The sequence below is a fragment of the Triticum aestivum genome, chromosome 6B, assembly GCF_018294505.1.
Source record: "Triticum aestivum cultivar Chinese Spring chromosome 6B, IWGSC CS RefSeq v2.1, whole genome shotgun sequence".
In the NCBI taxonomy this organism is placed as follows: Eukaryota; Viridiplantae; Streptophyta; class Magnoliopsida; order Poales; family Poaceae; genus Triticum; species Triticum aestivum.
The window spans coordinates 231501068-231508874 of NC_057810.1; positions in this window are offsets into that span (position 1 = coordinate 231501068).

Here is a 7807-nt window from a genome sequence, read left to right on the forward strand (position 1 = left end):
TTGAACTTTTCAAATGTTTCAGACTTGTGTTTCATTAAGTAGATATACCCATATCTGCTCAAATCATCTGTGAAGGTGAGAAAATAACGATACCTGCCGCGAGCCTCAACATTCATTGGACCACAAACATCAGTATGTATGATTTCCAACAAATCAGTTGCTCGCTCCATAGTTCCGGAGAACGGCGTTTTAGTCATCTTGCCCATGAGGCACGGTTCGCAAGTACCAAGCGATTCATAATCAAGTGATTCCAAAAGCCCATCAGTATGGAGTTTCTTCATGCGCTTTACACCGATATGACCTAAACGGCAGTGCCACAAATAAGTTGCAATATAGTTATCAACTCTGCATCTTTTGGTTTCAACACTATGAACATGTGTATCACTACTATCGAGATTCAATAAGAATAGACCACTCTTCAAGGGTGCATGACCATAAAAGATATTACTCATATAAATAGAACAACCATTATTCTCTGATTTAAATGAATAACCGTCTCGCATCAAACAAGATCCAGATATAATGTTCATGCTCAACGCTGGCACCAAATAAGAATTATTTAGGTCTAAAACTAATCCCGATGGTAGATGTAGAGGTAGCGTGTCGACCGCGATCACATCGACTTTGGAACCATTTCCCACACGCATCGTCACCTCGTCCTTAGCCAATCTTCGCTTAATCAGTAGTCCCTGTTTCGAGTTGCAAATATTAGCAACAGAACCAGTATCAAATACCCAAGTGCTACTGCGAGCATTAGTAAGGTACACATCAATAACATGTATATCACATATACCTTTGTTCACTTTGCCATCCTTCTTATCCGCCAAATACTTGGGGCAGTTCCGCTTCCAGTGTCCAGTCTGCTTGCAGTAGAAGCACTCAGTTTCAGGCTTAGGTCCAGACTTGGGTTTCTTCTCTTGAGCAGCAACTTGCTTGCCGTTCTTTTTGAAGTTCCCCTTCTTCTTCCCTTTGCCCTTTTTCTTGAAACTGGTGGTCTTATTGACCATCAACACTTGATGCTCCTTCTTGATTTCTACCTCCGCAGCTTTTAGGATTGCGAAGAGCTCAGGAATAGTCTTGTTCATCCCTTGCATATTATAGTTCATCACAAAGCTCTTGTAGCTTGGTGGCAGTGATTGGAGAATTCTGTCAATGACACTATCATCAGGAAGATTAACTCCCAGTTGAATCAAGTGATCATTATACCCAGACATTTTGAGTATGTGTTCACTGACAGAACTATTCTCCTCCATCTTGCAGCTATAGAACTTATTGGAGACTTCATATCTCTCAATCCGGGCATTTGCTTGAAATATTAACTTCAACTCCTGGAACATCTCATATGCTCCATAACGTTCAAAATGTCGTTGAAGACCCGGTTCTAAGACGTAAAGCATGGCACACTGAACTATCGAGTAGTCATCAGCTTTGCTCTGCCAGACGTTCTTAACATCGTCAGTTGCATCGGCAGCAGGCCTGGCACCCAGCGGTGCTTCCAGGACGTAAATTTTCTGTGCAGCAATGAGGATAATCCTCAGGTTACGGACCCAGTCCGTGTAATTGCTACCATCATCTTTCAACTTTGCTTTCTCAAGGAACGCATTAAAATTCAACGGAACAATAGCACGAGCCATCTATCTACAAACAAACATAGACAAGCAAAATACTATCAGGTACTAACTTCATGATAAATTTAAGTTCAATTAATCATATTACTTAAGAACTCCCACTTTGACAGACATCTCTCTAGTCATCTAAGTGATCACATGATCCAAATCAACTAAACCATGTCCGATCATCACGTGAGATGGAGTAGTTTCAATGGTGAACATCACTATGTTGATCATATCTACTATATGATTCACGTTCGACCTTTTGGTCTCCGTGTTCCGAGGCCATATCTGTATATGCTAGGCTCGTCAAGTATGACCTGACTATTCCGCGTGTGCAACTGTTTTGCACCTGTTGTATTTGAACGTAGAGCTTATCACACCCGATCATCACGTGGTGTCTCAGCACGAAGAACTTTCGCAACGGTGCATACTCAGGGAGAACACTTCTTGATTATTTAGTGAGAGATCATCTTAAAATGCTACCGTCAATCAAAGCAAGATAAGATGCATAAAGGATAAACATCACATGCAATCAATATAAGTGATATGATATGGCCATCATCATCTTGTGCTTGTGATGTCCATCTTCGAAGCACCGTCGTGATCACCATCGTCACCGGCGCGACACCTTGATCTCCATCATAGCATCGTTGTCGTTACGCCATCTATTGCTTCTACGACTATCGCTACTGCTTAGTGATAAAGTAAAGCAATTACAGGGCGTTTGCATTTCATACAATAAAGCGACAACCATATGGCTCCTACCAGTTGCCGATAACTTCGGTTACAAAACATGATCATCTCATACAATAAAATATAGCATCACGTCTTGACCATATCACATCACATCATGCCCTGCAAAAACAAGTTAGACGTCCTCTACTTTGTTGTTGCAAATTTTACGTGGCTGCTACGGGCCTAGCAAGAACCGTTCTTACCTACGCATCAAAACCACAACGATAGTTCGTCAAGTTGGTGTTGTTTTAACCTTCGCAAGGACCGGGCGTAGCCACACTCGATTCAGCTAAAGTGAGAGAGACAGACACCCGCCAGCCACCTTTAAGCACGAGTGCTCGTAACGGTGAAACCAGTCTTGCGTAAGCGTACGCGTAATGTCTGTCCGGGCCGCTTCATCTCACAATACCGCCGAACCAAAGTATGACATGCTGGTAAGAAGTATGACTTGTATCGCCCACAACTCACTTGTGTTCTACTCATGCATATAACATCAACGCATAAAACCTAGGCTCGGATGCCACTGTTGGGGAACGTAGTAATTTCAAAAAAATTCCTACGCACACGCAAGATCATGGTGATGGCATAGCAACGAGAGAGGAGAGTGTTCGTCCACGTACCCTCGTAGACCGTAAGCGGAAGCGTTAGCACAACGCGGTTGATGTAGTCGTATGTCTTCACGATCCGACCGATCCAAGCACCGAAAGTACGGGGCCTCCGAGTTCAGCACACGTTCAGCTCAATGACGATCTCCGTGCTCCGATCCAGTAAAGCTCCGGAGATGAGTTCCGTCAGCACGACAGCGTGGTGACGATGATGATGCTCTACCAGCGCAGGACTTCGCCTAAACTCCGCGACGATATGACCGAGGTGGAATATGGTGGAGGGGGGCACCGCACACGGCTAAGGAATGATCCGTAGATCAACTTGTGTGTCTGTGGGGTGCCCCCCCGCCCCCGTATATAAAGGAGCAAGGGGGAGGCCGGCCGGCCCCTTGGGGCGCGCCAAGGAGGAGGAATCCTCCTCCTAGTAGGAGTAGGACTCCTCCTTTCCTACTCCTACTAGGACGGGGAAGGAAGGGGGAGAGGGGGAAGGAAAGGGGGGGCGCCGCCCCCCTCCTAGTCCAATTCGGACCAGAGGGGGAGGGGGCGCGTGGCCCATGTTGGCTGCCCCTCTCTCCTTTCCCCTAAGGCCCATAAGGCCCAATACTCTCCCGGGTGGTTCCGGTAACCCCCCCCCCCCCCCCGGCACTCCGGTTTTCTCCGAAATCACCCGGAACAATTCCGATGTCCGAATATAGTTGTCCAATATATCAATCTTTATGTCTCGACCATTTCGAGACTCCTCGTCATGTCCGTGATCACATCCGGGACTCCGAACAAACTTCGTTACATTAAAACTTATAAACTCATAATAAAACTGTCAGCGTAACGTTAAGCGTGTGGACCCTACGGGTTCGAGAACTATGTAGACATGGCCTAGAACTATTCTTGGTCAATAACCAATAGCGGGACCTGGATGCCCATATTGGTTCCTACATATTCTATGAAGATCTTTATCGGTCAAACCGCATAACAACATACGTTGTTCCCTTTGTCATCGGTATTTTACTTGCCCGAGATTCGATCGTCGGTAACCAATACCTAGTTCAATCTCGTTACCGGCAAGTCTCTTTACTCGTTTACGTAATGCACCATCCCGTAACCAACTCATTGGTTACATTGCTTGCAAGGCTTATAGTGATGTGCATTACCGAGAGGGCCCAGAGATACCTCTTCGACGATCGGAGTGACAAAACCTAATCTCGAAATACGCCAACTCAACATGTACCTTCGGAGACACCTGTAGTACTCCTTTATAATCACCCAGTTACGTTGTGACGTTTGGTAGTACCCAAAGTGTTCCTCCGGTAAACGGGAGTTGCATAATTCTCATAGTTACAGGAACATGTATAAGTCATGAAGAAAGCAATAGCAGTACACTAAACGATCAAGTGCTAGGCTAATGGAATGGGTCGTGTCAATCACATCATTCTTCTAATGATGTGATCCCACTAATCAAATGACAACACATGTCTATGGTTAGGAAACATAACCATCTTTGATTAATGAGCTAGTCAAGTAGAGGCATACTAGTGACTATTGGTTTGTCTATGTATTCACACATGTATCATGTTTCCGGTTAATACAATTCTAGCATGAATAATAAACATTTATCATGATATGAGGAAATAAATAATAACTTTATTATTGCCTCTAGGGCATATTTCCTTCACTCGGTGGGACCGATATCATTAGGGTTAGGGCATAATGTAATTTCGGTTGGACCGATTACTCAAACTCGGTTGGACCGACTTTGGTAATAAGCTAACGAGAGAGTTGGTCAGGCAAACTCAGTGGGACCGATTTGCTCGTCTCGATGGCACTGAAGCGTTACTAAAGGGAAACAGAGAGTTTGCATTGCAGACTCAGTGGGACCGATCGCTCATCTCGGTTAGACAAAAACATTACAAAGGGAAATAGAGAGTTTGCAACCCCATCTTGGTGAGACCGAGATCCCTATCGGTGAGACCGAAAAGACTAGGGTTTCTGGCAGTGGCTATGTCAAATGAACTCGGTGGCGCCGGATGGATCAAATCGGTGGGGCCGAGTTTGACTTTTGGTTTGGGACATATGTGGATATGAGAAAGTGGTTGAGGGCTATGGAGCATATCACTAAGCATTTTGAGCAAGCAAGCCATTAAGCAACACCTCATCCCCTTTTAATAGTATTGGCTTTCCTATAGACTCAATGTGATCTTGGATCACTGAAAGTAGAAAATGTAGAGTCCTGAGCTTTGAGATTGAGCCAATCCTTTATCCTTAGCATCTTGAAGGTGTTCCACATCCTCTTGTCCATGCCACTCCACTGTTGGACTTATTTGAAGTATACTAGATGAAAGTATTAGTCCAACAAGAGATATGTTGACATTAATTACCAAAATCACCCAGGGAGCACTTGTGCTTTCAATCTCCCCCTTTTGGTAATTGATGACAACATACATCAAAGCTTTAGATAAAGATATAGAGAAAGGCAAGTAAAGCTTTGGAAGGACATGTAACATGCATAGGCTCCCCCTACATGTATGCAATCATGTAAATATGGAGCATAAGATCATGTGAGTGCATAATCATGATAGAGCAAGCAATGAGTTACATGTATCTTGGCTATATGCATAAGAGAAAATGGTGTGAACATGGGAAATGTACCTTCATGCTCATGAGTCCTTCTTGCAAACAATATGTACATGAGCAAGAGATCCTCGTGTACATGAGTGTGATGCATATACTTACCTTGTGGTCTTGAACTGGCTTTGGAAGAGATGAACCTGAGTAAACAAGATTAGACAACACGGAAACATCTACTAAGCAGAGCAGGAACAGTAACCACAAGAGTACCAAGATTGGGATGACATGTATAGAGTGACTACTAGGTACTCCAATTGAGTGTAGACATGTCCCCAAAGGTAAAGATATGAAAGGAATCAAAGATTTCCTTCCCTTAGATGTCTTGCTCCCCCTGAATCTTATAATCGATATTGGGAGAAGATGAGGAAAGAAAATCAGAGCAAAGCAAACACAAAACAACATAAACATGTCTTTCCCCTCTAAAGACATGTAACTCTCTCCTCTTTGACATGCAACTGGGGTTTCTCTTTTGATAAGAATGTTTCTCTCCCCTGTTGCTCTCTCCCTCTGATGGAGTAAATAAGATTTGATGTGAACTCTCTCCCCCCTTTGACAACAATTTCCAAGAAGGGTCTTCTGGAGTGTGAGTCAAAATAGGTTTGATCCTTGAGTCACAGAGCAAAGCAGCACATGGAATATGATGCTGGTAGAGGATAAGAATCATCGAGTGGAGCTGGAACAAAATGTGCAGAATGCAAATGATAGAGTGATTTCACAGTATTGAAGTCGGCTAAACCGAGTTGGTTCCTTCGGTGGCACCGAAAAATTTCGGTTTGACCGAAAGAGGCAAATCGGTTTGTCCGAGTTCATTACAGAGAAAACACTAGTCACCTCAGCTCACTAGGCAAGAAAGATCTCACAAGGATTTGCAATGAATTGTATGCAGAGAAATGCAGAACAGAAATAAAAGATAATAAGTCTAGATGAAGTTTTTTTTGAAAGAGGAACAAATATGCATGAGACAAAATGCAATAACAAGGAGAAACACTAGAGAACTTCATCTAGAGTTGGTCGGCGACAAAGTCACCTATGTTAGAGTATATTGACTTAGGAGTCAAGTGAGGACACTTGATCATAGGTCATACTCATCGTTTAAGCTCAAAATGGGGTTGCCATTTTTCATTTAAGCATCTTGATGTATTCTCATGTTGTTGAGTTTCTTTGACCCATGTCTTGGGGTAAAGCTTCTCTAAGATGGAATAACATACCTTGGGTGGTGGTGTTGAGCTTGATGTGTGGGATGCTCGTTGTTGATGTAGTTCATTTGGAGCACCACATGTAATTGGAGTTCATCTTCCTACAAGGATTAGATTTGCAAGGAAAAGCACTTGTGCATCCAAAATGACAATCATAAAATTTGATAGAGGAAATTGTCAAAGGATATATTTGAAGGGTTTCATGCTTCCTTGTCTTCAACCACCGTGAAGTAGAGACTTGGTGATGTAGAGATTGCTCAAGATGTGAAAGAGTTGCAATCTCATAGATTTAGATCCATCCAAATACCTACATGGGTTAGATAACATGCAAGGGTGCAAATATATCCAAGATATATGATCATCATCATGAGAGAAATAACAAGGATTAGTCATAGGCTCATGTCTTGCATGTATCCACATGGAGTTCCTACTCCAAGTTTGAGGCATCAATGATGTTCAATTCACCTCTCAACCCGCAAAACACTTTCTCATCAAGTGGTATAGTGAATATATCTGCCAATTGCTTGTCGGTGCAAACATGCTTAAGATTAATATCACCCTTAGCAACATGATCTCGAATGAAATGATGACGAACTTCAATGTGCTTAGTTCAAGAGTGTTGCACGGGATTGTGAGCAATCTTAATAGCACTTTCATTGTCACAAAGGAAAGGAACATGTTTCACATATATCCCATAATCTTTAAGAGTCTGGGTCATCCAAAGTAATTGAGCACAACATGAACCAGCAACAATGTATTCCGCTTCGGCAGTGGATAAGGATACCGAGTTTTGTTTCTTGGAGGACCAAGACACTAGAGATCTACCAAGAAATTGACAAGTACCCAAAGTGGACTTTCTATCAACCTTGTCTCCGACATAGTCTGAATCGGAGTAGCCAACAAGATTAAAAGAGGCCCTCTTTGGATACCAAATGCCAAAGTTTGGTGTATGAATTAAGTATCTCACTATCCTTTTCATGGCCTTAAGATGACACTCTTTAGGGGCCGCTTGATATCATGCACACATGCACACACT